Source organism: Protopterus annectens, chromosome 4.part0 (genome assembly GCF_019279795.1).
Source record: "Protopterus annectens isolate FY-2018-M chromosome 4.part0, PAN1.0, whole genome shotgun sequence".
NCBI classification, from domain to species: Eukaryota; Metazoa; Chordata; order Ceratodontiformes; family Protopteridae; genus Protopterus; species Protopterus annectens.
Window position 1 is genome coordinate 1,606,993,062 of NC_056733.1, and position 14,053 is coordinate 1,607,007,114.

Genomic DNA, 14,053 nt, shown 5'->3' on the forward strand with positions numbered 1-14,053 from the left:
TCTGATACATGTTGATCCACCAAACGTTTTTTTTTTTCTCTAATGCTGTTCAATCAGAAAAAAAGAAAACTTAAAACCACAACTGCAATTACAAAAGCAGTTTTTTTGCAGGGAGCAAATGTGTCTGTCTGCACCACCAATGTAATGCCATTCCCATAGTCTCCTTCATCTGGAATCATGAGAATAAAATATGTATTCCAGATATGTCTCTTATAGTTTTATTTTTATTTTTATATCATGAATGGCATTATATTTATGTTTTTTTTTGTATTCTAGTATTTATGAGTCTCTTGTAATGTACTTCACATATGAATTTATCTGAGAATGTTTTAACTGTTTCAATATATATCCTACGGCAGCAAACTGCAAGTTCTTCTATCCACATGTAATTATATATTTTTTATGAATTATACATATATTTTTAAGTACACAATTTATTTATTAGAATATTTATAAAAATATTGTTGCAGTTTTTAACATATTTATATATATTTAAAGTTTTTAGGAATCATATATTGTGTGGCAGAAATGTATTTATAGTGTTATGGAGGATAAAGCAGTTTTGAACAATTTTGAACTACTTTTTTAAATCTTAATTGATTCTAATTAATGAGCAATTAACTGAAGGTAGAGACTATATAAAAGCACTTCTAATTGATGTACTGGTTATTCTGATGAAGTCGAGAAGGTGACGAAAACGCAGTGTGTGATTTTTATACTAAGGCGTTCATGTTTTTGGATTGTTTGGCGTTTGGATTACATTAAAGCTTTCCTGAACTGGTCTCCGTGGTGGCGAGTTTGTCCTATCGTTATCTGCTTGCTTGCTTTGTTTTGGAGTCTTTTTTGCAGTTCCTTATTTTCTTTTTTCAAATAATAATTAAAAAAGCAGTTCATTGTTAAGTCTGATAAGGCAAGATACTAAGTACTACTCTTCTAATACTTTCAGGCCATCAAAAAGTGAGACTTTGCCTTGTTCTCAAAAAAAAAAAAAATGCCCTCCTTGGATGCCACCATCAGGACGGTTTCCATGTGGATCATAACTGAAGACAACTAGTTTTAAGGATTTATCCTTCCCCATGTGTTGAAACTTTGGAGCTACTTTTGTAGAATGGCTTTTTCTAACAGTCTTGTTTAGTTCCAATCATAACATGTTACAGTGACATGTTCTACAGGTGATGCTAAAAAGGAAGTATCAGAGATACTGCCTTACAACCTAGAAAATTTGCCCCATTTTTAATCCAAGTAAGTCCAGCACAAATAGGTTAAGCATATCTCTGCACTGCCCTTGACAGTTTCATGACAACTGAATTTAGACGTTTTGATGTGAATCGCTTGGTGTACCAGTTGTAGCCAAGACCAATAAGTCCAATCCTACACAACAAGAGCCATCATGCTCTTCACAGCCATCCTGAAATGAACCTTTAGGTAAGGAATAAAGTGACAAAACTTTGTATGCTACTCCAAACAAAGTCATCCAAGTCATAGGCAAGCACTCAATTGAAATATCGTTCCATGTTCCCCAATGCCCAGCAGAACTCAAGATCAACCTGACAGACTCTTCCCCCACAATTTAACGATGATGCCTTTCATGTACAGTGACGGATCAGCTACACTATAAACACATATCTTAACTTTCCACAAACATCCCACACATCTTCCCTTAGGAGGGGGGCAGACAAGTCTTACAGTACAGTTTTATACCTTGCAAAAATCCCTACAAATATCCACGGAACAAACTTTCCTCTGCTTTTAAAAAACTATTGCCAAATGGAGACAAAGATTTTGATGCAGATGTTGACGAATGCTTTGGAAATTCTTTTTTGCAAAGTTCTTCAAATCCTTTAGCCACAATCTGCATGTTTGTGTAATTCCTTTTGGAACTTCTTTTAATGTGCATATCAACCTAGTGGTGATGCATTTTTTGGCCATTAACAGCATCACCAGCACCACCAATTTCTTCCAAAACATTATCTTTCCATCTTCATATCTCACCCCATTTTGCTGACTCAAATGATATGTCCTCAGCCAAAAGAACATTATGCTCCACGTGGGAGGGAGATGCTCAGTTCATGGTTCAATATGCATATCTTCTGCACTTGACTTTTCAGTAGACCCTTCTGTGCCTGCAATATGAGCTGAATGTAAAATTTTAAATTATCAATTATTGTATCTTCTGTAGGTTTACCAATAGTCCTACAAGTTCAGCTGTGTGTTTTATCCTTATGTCGCTGTCATCAGATGTTAATAGTTTTATATTTTTGAGAGTGAGGTTACTATCTCACTGCAGTATCTATGGCCACTTCATTCCAGTGATACTAAATTTCTTCTTGCTCGCTTCAGAATTCTGCATCTCATCTTCATTTCCATTTTCTGAATTCTTTGGCAACACTATCATTTTTATAGATGTACTGATCCTACATTTTCATCCTGACTTTATAAACTCTGGAATGATGCACCCCTACCCTCATGTCTCACAAATATCATAGCTCCATCTGGCCAATGACAACTCTAGGACCTTTCCACTCTTCGCAGTCAGTCCTTCTGTAATACATCTTGTTTTCAACTTCAAACTCATTTGTGGATTCAAGTTGTTTCTGTAGAGCTATCCAAATTCTGTCTGAACACTCAGCCTCCGTGAATAATCTCCATGATGTTATACAATACTGAAATATGTTCTTACACTGATATGCTCCTTGTGGTTCCTTCTAAAGCAGAAAACTTATCAAACAAAGGATAACTGGTTTCTACATATACACAACCTGAGACAAACTGCAGCCACAGATGCACTGCACAGTATTAATTTCTGGCATCAGACCACAATACAATGCCATTTCCCACCCAAAGCATTACTAGCTTGTAATATTATTTCTGTCCGTATCAGTGTGTTGTTCTAGAAGCCCATTATTGCAACGACTATATGCGGCCACAGTCATAATTCCAATACTACATTCTCTACCAAATCTCTGATTATAACATTACTAAATTCTCCACCCACATCACCAAAGAATTTCTGAAATGAACCATGCTTTCTTATTCAAATGAAAATGGATTTACAATTTCTGAAGATCTCTTTGTATTCACAATGACATGAATGTATTAGGTTCCACGTTCAAACAAGCACAGCACCTGTGTCATTCTATGAAGAGATCAGAGGCATGCAATAATAGGTCTAGACTTAGGTCTGCAACACTTCAGGCACACATCAAAGATGTCAACAATCTGTTTCAAGTCAGAAACACATTCAGTGTTCTTGTTTCCTTAATTACAAAAGCCATTTATGTAGTCTATCCACAGAAACATGACAAACTGAAGATGCAGTTTCTCTTAAACCTATGACAATTTCATTCTTACAATTGCTTCCCTTAAGCTCTATATCTAAAATGCTGACACAAAAATGTCCAGAGCTATTGAATTCAAGAGTCACTGGCTGTTTAAATATTACTTTTTTGCTATTTTCCACATGCAGGATCATTACTACTTTTTTAAAGGACATCTGACTCAGGAAACACCTCAAATGAACCTTTTCAATATCACACTCTACTTGTCCTAGTTTTGCTGATATTTTCAGTCTCTTACTAGAATAGACTACATTTCCATACACAAATATGGAAACCCAACCACTAGTTGCGCTATCTTTCAATATCTGTTCTACCTCATTCTGGCTGAGTTTACTGATATACAGCTGTCAAACCATTTTTCTTTCCACAAAACAGTATCAATCTCAGCTGACCCAAACAATTCTACTACAAAACAATGTCTACATGGAATGCAGGGGGTTATGAGTTCAACCCCAGTTCAGCTGTCATTCTATTTTCTCTTTTCCTCTGTGAATTTAACTTCTACACCTATGTTCAGATACCCTAATCCACTAAATGTCGCATTGAGAGCACTGCCTGCCATACTTTTCTACTGAATTTGTAACTGATAGTAACAGACCACTCACCAAGCTCTTTTGACTGCCTAACTTTGTACTTTAGTACTGCTCTGTGAAATATTAAGTATCCTGGGGTTCAGGTGCCTAGACAGCGTGACATTGCTCTGTGGTACATTTGACTGGGGACACATGGCTGAAGTGACATTCAGCTGCACAGAAATATGTCTGTTTGCAAATTCCCAGTGGGCACAGAGAATATGTTGCCATGCCCACAACTTCAATAACCAAATGCACAGGGGGAAAACAATGTCCATGGTCCCAAAGGGAACATGAGACAGCAGGCAATATGGCTGGCATCAGCAGTAGGCTGGCCAGAGAGCATGTCAGTGGCAGTACAAATGCAGTGCATAATGGGCAGTGCCTTTATAACTGGAGTGTGTGGACCACTACCCCATTTACAGTGTCTAGGGAACATTACCTAAAACGCATACTGGAGCATAAATGTGACGACAGTAGCCTGCAGGATTTCCTCCATGCTGTAGCACACTTCTACATGTTGTAGTTACATAAGTATGTACTCTACACTGACCCCACAACACTCATTCCTTCTTCTTCCTCCACCCATTTGGTTATTAAAGCTGTGAGCATGGCAGTGTGCGCTTCTCTTTGCCCACAGGGAATTTGCAAACAGCCATATTTCTCTGCAGCTGAATGTCACTTCAGCCATGTGTCCCCAGTCAAATGTACCACAGGGAAATGTCTCGCTGCCTAGGTGCCTGAACCCAGTATCCTGACTTATGTTAACGTAGAGGCATAGCTCAGATAAGCAGAAGGTGGTGACTGCTACAGCCACAAGGAATTAGGAGGTGCAAACTGCTGTGGCACCACTCATGAAGCACTAAAGTCATAAGTGCAAATACAGTACTGGCAATCAGAAACAAATGCTAATGCTGTATTTGCAATCACAGCTGAAGCATTTTGAATGTTGTATTTTAACTTTAGCAAGCCGCTTGTTAAATTTGCAGTAATTAGTTTGTTGCAGTTTCACAGCAGAAGAGCTTTTTATTTATTTTTTTTATATCTTCAACTCTGAGAGGGCTTTTTGGAGGGGGATCTTCAACTTTGAAAATACTTTATTATTTGTTTGTTTGTATACTCTTCAAGTTAAGAGTTGGGGGGCATCAGATCTGCAAAATGAATAGGTGCCAGATAACCTAACAAACACTTGTGTTAAATACCACAGCAGTGCCCGATGTCATTTCTATGAAAATGCACTTTACAGCTAACTTTAATGAGGAAGGTAAAAATTATGTACATCCTGTTAATGCTTAATAACTACCTTTTACATATAAGCATGCAGTATCTAACAGCTTAAAAGCGTGTAATGCATCTGGGAGCACCATATTATTACATTTACCCATCTGACTACATTTTTTCACCAATGTATGGACAGTAATCCAGTAAAAGGAGCTCTGAAAGTATAGCCTGCCATGCTTGACTTACTGATTTTTACCTGGTAGCGGCAGTGGTAGTCTCTGAGATCTTCTGTCTACCCAACTTCAATTTCAGTTCTGCTCTGTGATTATGACGTATCCTGACTTATGTTAATACCCATGAAAATATCCAATTTTTTTTCCTGAAAATGCACTTTACTGCTGACTTCATGATAGGAGGCAAAAGTAAATTCAGTGCATAATGTTCATGTTTAATGACTATCTTCTACATTTAAGCATGCAGTATCTAAAACCAAACAATACATTTGAGAGCACCATATTATATTTCCACATCTGACTATTATATATTCTGCCATATAAACTGCCTCTTTTATAATCATCTCATAATTAATCTATGGCTCATAAATTTGAGATTTTTCTTGTTCAAAAACATACGAAGTGTAGTTATTAAAATGGACACACTTTCATTTGTATCACATCCTCTGCTAAAATTTCCATTGCTACATACCTAGCGGTTCCAGTAAGGTGCAGTGCAACAACAAGGGCTTTCTTTATTTTCTCCAGCTTTACACAAACACAGGTGGGATTATGTAGTTAGAAACCATCCCTGATGTGAATGAAAAGGTTGACCAAACTAGTTCAATCTTCAAGACACATGTAAATACTGTTCGAGCATCCAACTTGCATAACCAGAGTGTCACGTACACTTTTAAACTGCAGCAAAATAATACAGTCATTGCCAGAAAACCAAAACACTGTTGCAAAACCATCCTAAAAGTATGCAGAAAACATGCTACAAAAGTCTCCCACAGAAGACATACTTCAGTAAAAGTCCCAAACAAAGTAAGTAACTGTAGACTTAATATCTATCCACTATTTATGCATGTCAATATCTACATGTCTGTCCATGCTGTGCTGCTGTCTATCTACTTAATCTACATAAAATAATATTACACCACAGGGGAAAAAGTGAAACATTACCAATGGTCAATCAACTCTGGTCAAGTAACACCATCATCATGATTTTGGACCAACAGTTCGCTGTAATCCCCAAATGTGCATCTGAAATAAGGGTCATAGGTTCATAGGTTAGTATTAAGCTAACTGCCCTTGCGAGCCATTTTAAGCCTAGCCAATTATCCCTTGTGAGACTCAAACCCTGCACCTTGTGTTTGTAAGGCAAACACCTTAACCATTAGGCCACCCTCATCACAAAAAGTAAAAGAAACACACTCTCCTTTGCAAATAATCTGTGATAATTCTATTTTCTTAACTTAAAAAAATTTATACTGCAACATCTCTAACCTGTCTTAGTAATATATCTGTGTAAACTTGTCACAGAACTTTGGGAGGGCTGTCCTCTATGGAATTAAGATATAAAACATCTAAATTAATTATTGAACCTGCAATACGATTAGCTTTTAAACAAACTGTCTTCCCCCTCAACGAAATAATGGCACTCCAGTTTATCTTCAGAATAGTGGATTGGAGGTTGGCATAATGGTTGAGGTGTTTTACATCATAGACACAAGGTACAAGGTTTGATTCTCACCTTTGAGAAGGAAATTGGCTAAGCTTAAAATGTCTCATAATGACAGTTAACCTAGTACTTACTTATGAACCTATGAATAGTCCCATGACTAACCATTAATCATAGCACCAGATACAAAGTCATCACACAAGTCGGGCTGAGCTCTTGTCACTGAAATGTACATGTCTGTCACAACTAAAAATAACTGCATTGCATTACAACTACAATAATGTGCTTAAAGAGTTTGACACTGCTTCTTCCCACACACAGCAATCGTACCAGTCTCAAAGAACCTACATGCTGCTTTATATAGCATCTACTTCTTAAGCAATGCTTCAGAACCTCCAAGCACCTCCGCTTCTTTTCTTTCTCTCTCTCTCTCTCTCTAAAACTCTGATGTTTGTTGATTTAGGAGATCATAAGGTCTACCAGCACCAACTCTGAATTCCACTTCTCCTCCAAGATTCCTCATGAGCTTCCTCTACCACCCAACTCAGTAGTACCCTTGTTTTCTTTTTTGTTTGCCCTCCAAATAGTCTGGCAATGCCAAAGGACCTGCCCTTTGCAGCAAGTTATTAATATCAATTAAGGAGACTTTTGCTAGCTTAAATAACTGTAGGAAGATCTAGTTCTGTGTCCCAGCAATATAATGCCCAAGTCTTGACACTGGTCTAACTTTGTATTTATTTTATTTTTATTTATATTTGCTTACCTGGGTAGTGCACTAATCAAAACTGACAAATTACAGGCTCAGCCTGGGTGAAACACAAAACATTTCACAAACAAAAAATACAGAAATGCAAGCAGTAACAGAGTAGTTCAGACTACATTACATAGAAAATCTATCTATATACATTCTAGTGAACAAGCACAGTGCAATGTACAATCAGAGTGTAATGTACGATATATATACATTAGTTAAGTGCATCAATTTTCAAAGAATCTTGGCAGAGAAGAGTATCAGAAAGGAGACAAGTTAGGTGATATGTCCTGTGTTGAAGCAGGAGATTTGGCTTAGATGAAAATGTGCTTTTTGAGTTGCATTCTGAATTTGGAATAAGTGATTATTTCCTTAATGTCAATGGGGAGAGCTTGCCAAACAGTAGATGCCTGAAAGCATGTGCAGAGCTGTGGAGTTTGGTTCTGGGGGTAATGAGAGTTGGTGTGGCTTGTGACTAGTGTCTCAGGTTGTAAGAGGTCAAGCTGTCATGCTAAATACTACTTGCTTCAAGTTTATTATGCCAAATGATGTTCAATCTTCACATGGGTTTAAATTAAGCACACTCACAAGTAATGGTTAGCACTTTTACAGTTACTGTAAGAATTAAAAAAAAATCGCATCTCAGTATAGATGCTGTGGGTTCAAAAGCTATGTATCAAGATCATTCACTACACCCCTAGTCCACCAAATATGAGAATGCATTCCAGTATAGACAAACTAAGAAAGCTCAATACAGGCAAAAAGCAAGAAACTAGAGCCAAAAAATAAAGTACTCTTTCCATTTACAGTGTTGTGCTAATGATTAAGCCTATGAGCTGCTAATCGGCGTAATCCCTTAGTCTTTGGTTTGATTCCCTCCATCTTCATTTGCCTACCTCTACTGAGAACTTCAACCCAGATGGCAAAATGTAGGAATAAAAAAATGAATATTTTTAACATACCCCACCACTCAAAATATACACAGCTATGGTTATAACTATGTGACAGCTCTTAAAGTAGGCCATTTCTTTGTTAGCTAAAGCAACAGAAGTCAACTGATAACATTCTACTGATTTTGAATGTTATGCTTAGTTCTCTGTTTAGGCGTCTTCTGTGCAAAGTCTGCATATTCTTCCCATGTCCAAGTAGTGTGTGTCCTGCACTAGTTTAGCATCTTGTCCACAATAGCTTTCTCTGCCTTGTGTTCTGTGAGTGGTAAGTTAACAGGAAGAATGAATTAATTAACAATTGAGTTTCATTTTTAAAACCTTCATGTTCAAGCACACCTCATTATGAGGAACGGTTCTCATTTTGCATCTTAAAAAGTGCATGTTCCTCAATGTTCCACATTGAAAGGGTCTATCACTCATTCATTCCTAGGAGATTTTTTCACTAATATTTAATCCAGCAAAAGAATGTTGTGCAAATATAAAATAGCTCACTTTAACCATTCTATGAGCTTCCTAACTTATGCTGTGTCAAGTGAAGCAAAGTCCTTCCCTGACCCTCTTCAAGTGCAACCTAGGTCAATGGAGGAGCAATTGTAAATTTACTCAAGGGGTGGCACCCTTGTCCCTCTTGAACAGAGGCTGTAGATATTAGACACCATAGCACAGGCTCATACCTATGTGAGTTTTATTCAACTAACTACTGAAAATTGGGAAACTCTGGTTAAATATGACTAGGCTTGTAAGGGCTCTTAGGAGGTTAGTAGGCTAATGGCTCATGTGTTTTTTATGAGGTAATGTTCCACGATTTGGAAATGGAAGGTTGAACTATATGCTGGAGCTATACCAATAATGCCACATCAAATGTATATTTTAACCAATCTAAAGCTCCAGTGTCAACACTTATATAAATATTTGTGCCTAATGTATTTTATTTTGTCAACAAACAATAACAAAACGGCAAAATTGATTGCTGCCAAATGGAAATACGTTATTTTATCTGACATCATCTTTATCCTATTAAGGATGCAGCAGAACCAGAGCCTTTCACGACAAAGAAGGAGGTCTGAATGACACGCCCCCATTACGGTAATACAAATATTATCCTCCTATATTATTTTCCATTTCGAATAGCCACTAACATTAAAGAAATACATTGAAAACATAGCTGCTTCTATCAACGAAAACACAGCGTAATTAAGAATTATGCTTATGAAAACTGCTATGCAGTTAGGTAAGGATTCTGGGACAGCCAAGTAAGATAAACACACGACGTTGAAAGAAAAAAGTGGAATCGCTAAATTCCTTCTAGTTTATAAAATAATAACAACTTAAACGAGGAGGAAAAAAATCGTATTAATCCATAGCCATCCGAATTGGTAACCCAGCCCCCCCCCCCCCCCCCCCCAACACACAATATAGGACGATGTGGCTCCTACATACCTTTCATCGCCTTCTTGGTGCAAGAATTCTGGACAAAATACTGGGAATGGGAACAGGACCAAAATCAAGACCAGATTAAAAAAATATGTACGTACAAACTTAGAAAGGTAACAGTATAACATGTTCATTGGCATAGATTTTTTTTTTTGAAGGGCATAAAGGCTGAAACTCAAATTTATGTCATTGTTTAGTGACTTCAGTCCTCAATGATTTGCCATAAAACCACGCGTTATGACAAAATCTGGACACTTGTGAGATGTGAGCGCTGTACTTACGGTTTGGTACGAGGCGGTGAACCTACAGCAAGTCAACACACTTAATTGTAACTCATCTTCTACTTTTCAAGTGAAGCTGAGAATCCAGTGTTATTTGTATGAATACTATGTATAACCGATGCATTCTACAAACCAAACCCAACTCTGAGATTTTGCTATACTTCTCTCTGCCTTCTATCACCCCACTTACCCCGGATGTTTTAATAATCAATGAAAATATTAATCTAATTGTATTTTACGGGAAATAAAAGTCATGAGTGACTGTATGGAAACCACCATATTTGTGACCTTTCACTGTCAACAACGTGGCTAACTAATGAACTTCCAAGAAGGTACAAAACACAGAATTTCTTAGCTGCCTGCCATCTGTTGGTTGGTTTTAGGCTTACTTGTGTTCCTTTTCACGCCATGTGTCTGTGCGAGGGTTTTAAATTCAGAGTTTATAATCGTGCCCTCTCAACTGTCCAGATTTTCCCCAGATATTTTTGATCTGTCCCTCATAAAAGTCTGACAAATCGTTGAGGGTTGCAGTCACCAAATAAGAGACACATTTGAATTTCAGACTTTTTTTATCCTTCAGAAAATACATACTAATGCAAAACATATTCTAAAATGTTATTAAGTTGATGAAGAACAATGTTTAAAACATGTCCTGATTTTGAGCCTTTGTAGCCTATTACTTTTAGTTTTGTCCGGAATTCTTGCACCGAGAGGTATGTTTCTAATAAACAATATCTGCATCTCTTAAAACGAGGTAGCAATTTTCAAAATTAAATAAATATTTTGAATCTGTGTGTGAGTGCTAGAATTAAGATATGCATACCACGATGGCGGGGGGGGTTATAGCGGTAACTTATGCTATTGCCCCTACCAGCCACCTGTCATTTAAAACATTTACTCAGATCTCAAAATGATCCCTCTGTGCACTTCGGAAAGGGACACATTCTTTCAGTTGTTGCCACCTAAAAGTGTAAAAAAGGCTATTTTAGACTTGCATTTCTCTCAGAAAAGCATGCTTTGTATAGCAATGTACTAATAGTTTAGACAGTTTGCCAAAATATGGAACAGTGCAATAATACTTCTCACAATGTGGAACTAGGTTTGCCACCTTTTCAAATACCCAAACTGGGTTATTTTTACATAGCCACAACCGGTGCAAAAGACCTGCCTGTACTTTTTTGGCAAAATTAAAGCTCACATTTGTAGAATGAGTTATTCCTGTTGCTTCTCATCACATTTGAGATACAAAATAATTTTTTAAGCAACTACTAAAGGAAAGTTAGAAAATATTTTTTTCTAAATTCTCAAGGTATGTATCATTTTCATGTCGCCCAACCTTGCAGGACACGGGTACAAAAATAAGGATTGTCCTGCATAAAGAGGGACGCACGGTAACCCTATGTGGAACAAACTAGCAAAATGTGGAACACCTAAATACTTAATAACTACTTCAGCTCTCAATCAAGCACACTGATGTCCCACTCACCAGGCTAAACAAGGAGAAAGTTACTGTCAGGTGCCAGGATCTGCCACATAACCTACGCACTCAGGTCACTCCACAACAAGTACAAATATGACTCTTTCATTGTCCATGTTGGTGTGAATGACCTGAGACATACCTCCCTGGACTACATGAAAAGAGACATGGAAGAGCTCGCCGATCTTGTAGCCCAGGCAGGTATGACCCTAGCCCTGAGTAGCATTCCGCCATCGCCCCGAATGATACCGCAATACAAGGTCAAAATGATTGACTTCAACAATTGGCTAAGCTTCTAGTGTCATTCTAAGGGGATCCAGTATCTGTCTGCTTGGGATGACATGGTCGACAGACCACGATGCTTTGCCACAGATGGCCTGCACCTGTCGCCACTGGGATTCCGGATACTGGCTAAGGCTCTTGCTGCCCCTATAGTGCCATTTTTAGGCAAGGTTCAAGTAACAAATTCACCACCATAACAGGAACAGGCAAGCAAAAACTGAGGGTAATGCTACTCAATGCTAGAAGTCTAAATCTCAAAATGCATTCACTCCTTAAAATGGAGAACATCGATATCTGTGCAGTGACTGAGACCTGTTTCAAGGCTCCAGAGAGCACCCCTGCACTACCAGGCTGTAACTCATACCACACTTTTCGGCTATGTAACCTGGACCGAAACACCAAAGGCGTAATTATTTAATGTTTGCATACACACACACACACACACACACACACACACACACACACACACACACACACACTGTATAGCTTTAAAAAGACATGATTAAACTTAATTAACTATGCCAAGCATTAAAAGTTTCTTACCTCCATACCTCTCAGCTGTCTGGATTTTCAAAGAATGTCCAGATGTTTACTTAATTTTTATTTTAGGTCTGTTCCTTTTAAAATTTTTGGTTTGCTGGCAAATCAGTGAGTGTTGAAGTCACTTAATAATCACATACATTTAAGTTTCACACTTCATTTCCTTCAGAAAATGCATGCTAAAACAAATCTTGTTATTCTAGCAACTTTCTAAGTTTATGACAACAATGTTTAAAATCTGTCCCAAGTTTAGTGCCTCCCCCCATTTTTTTAGGCTTTATCCAGATATCTTAAGCTAACATGTTGAGAAGTGCACATACTTAAAAACTAAAAAATGATTTAGTCACATCCGTACATATATATCCCTCATGTGTTACACATTGAGGGGTATATATAGGTGTGACAACATTTTTTTTAACTGTTCTGAAGAAGTTCTTAATGAATGAAAATGCTTAACCTATTAAAGTTTTATATTCCCTTTGTATGGTGGTTCACTGGTTCTTTTTTGTCTTTTGGTTTGAAGTACGCATACTTAACTGCTACTGCCACTGCTCAGTCAGTCAGTCTTTCTCTCTCTCTCTCTCTCTCACACCCGCACACACACACACTTCCGCTTTCAATACACGGCAAGCACACATACAGTCAGACATAAACATAAACACATACACACACACAAAACTTTCCATATTTTTAAATAATGGTTACTTTTATTTTGCACTTGCTGAACAGCAAAAAACACAGCTTTGGTGAGCATAAAATAATGGCTTGATCAGACTCACTCTCCTCTTTAATGCATGCATACACCCATGCACAGACATAAACACACACACTTCTCATTTTTTAAAATCTTCTCTATTAATTTCAATTTTACATTCACCAAACAGCAAAAGCACTGCTTAGAGAGCATAAAATGGTGATCGTTAGCTTTATTGCTGTCTGAGCTTCACAGCACATTAAAATGTTGCCATGAAGTGGCAAACTTATTTTTCAACAGGTATTAACTGTACATTAACACCCTGCTGGAGAGCATTAATTCTCCAGCCAGTGTACCAGTGTAAGGTTGTCCATTCTCTAACAGAAAAGGAAACAAGACATATTAACTTTTTTCATGCATTATACAATTACATATATGTTTTCTTGCTTTACAACTGTCATTCACTCCAACATTACATAAATTGCTCAATTCCTGACTTCCCTACAACCTCACTCCTCTGCATGTATTGTTCCAACAAATTCAGTGTATTGCTATGTAATTTGTTCCTTCCCTTTTCTAAAATCCCACTTCCAGTTCTTTTATCTCTTCTACGTATTCAGTACTTCAGTTACTGTTGGTTTAGATTTTCTAGTCATAACTTTTTTGGTAGCCAGTAGCATTTCACTTAATAAGGCCTTTCTATGTCTTGGCAATTCAGATCCTGTGTCCCAGTTCAAAATAATAATTTCCTTATTTACAGCTATTTCCTCTCCCAATATTTATGACAGCATACTTTGTAGGTAGGTTTTAAAATATGCCATCTCATTATACTCCCA

At 37.4% G+C, this 14,053-nt stretch overlaps 1 protein-coding gene across 5 annotated transcripts in view; it reads right to left on the reverse strand.

Annotated features, from left to right (window-relative positions):
• MTO1 (mitochondrial tRNA translation optimization 1) overlaps positions 1–10,520 on the reverse strand; it is a 399,278-nt gene extending 388,758 nt beyond the window's left edge. For 3 of the 5 annotated variants that reach the window (XM_044069382.1, XM_044069381.1, XM_044069378.1), the window contains exon 1: positions 10,225–10,520. The gene's annotated coding sequence lies outside the window, so the exon portion shown is untranslated. Of the gene's footprint in view, positions 1–9,949; positions 10,166–10,224 lie in introns of those variants that run through there. The other 2 variants (XM_044069380.1, XM_044069379.1) reach the window with 2 other exon arrangements.
• Between the last annotated feature and the right edge of the window lie 3,533 nt (positions 10,521–14,053).